Raw genomic sequence first — 545 nt, 5'->3', positions numbered from 1 at the left:
CTCATCCTATTCTAATCCTCATCCTCATCCTATTCTAATCCTCATCCTCATCCTATTCTAATCCTCATCCTCATCCTATCCTCCTCCTCATCCTCATCCTAATCCTCCTCCTCCAATTCCTCATCCTATCCTCATCCTATCCTCGTCCTCATCCTATCCTCATCCTCATCCTCATCCTATCCTCATCCTCCTACTCCTACTCCTCCTCGTCCTCATCCTCATCCTATCATCCTGCACGACCTCATCCGCATCCTATCCTCATCCTCATCCTCCTCGTCCTCCTCCTCATCCTATCCTTATCCTCATCCTCATCCCCACCTCTTCCTACCCTCCTCTTCATCCCCTTCCTCTTCCTCATCCGATCTTTGTCCTCATCTTCATCCTATCCTCATCCGCATCCTCATCCTAATCCCCATTCTCATCCTACGCTCCACTTCATCCTCATCATCTTCCTCATCCTATCTTCGTCCGCATCCTCATCCTCATCCTATCCTCTTCCTCATCCTCATCCTCATCCTCATCCTCATCCTCATCCTCATCCTCAT

Source organism: Lupinus angustifolius, chromosome LG01 (genome assembly GCF_001865875.1).
Source record: "Lupinus angustifolius cultivar Tanjil chromosome LG01, LupAngTanjil_v1.0, whole genome shotgun sequence".
In the NCBI taxonomy this organism is placed as follows: Eukaryota; Viridiplantae; Streptophyta; class Magnoliopsida; order Fabales; family Fabaceae; genus Lupinus; species Lupinus angustifolius.
Note: the sequence above shows the minus strand (reverse complement) of the source record.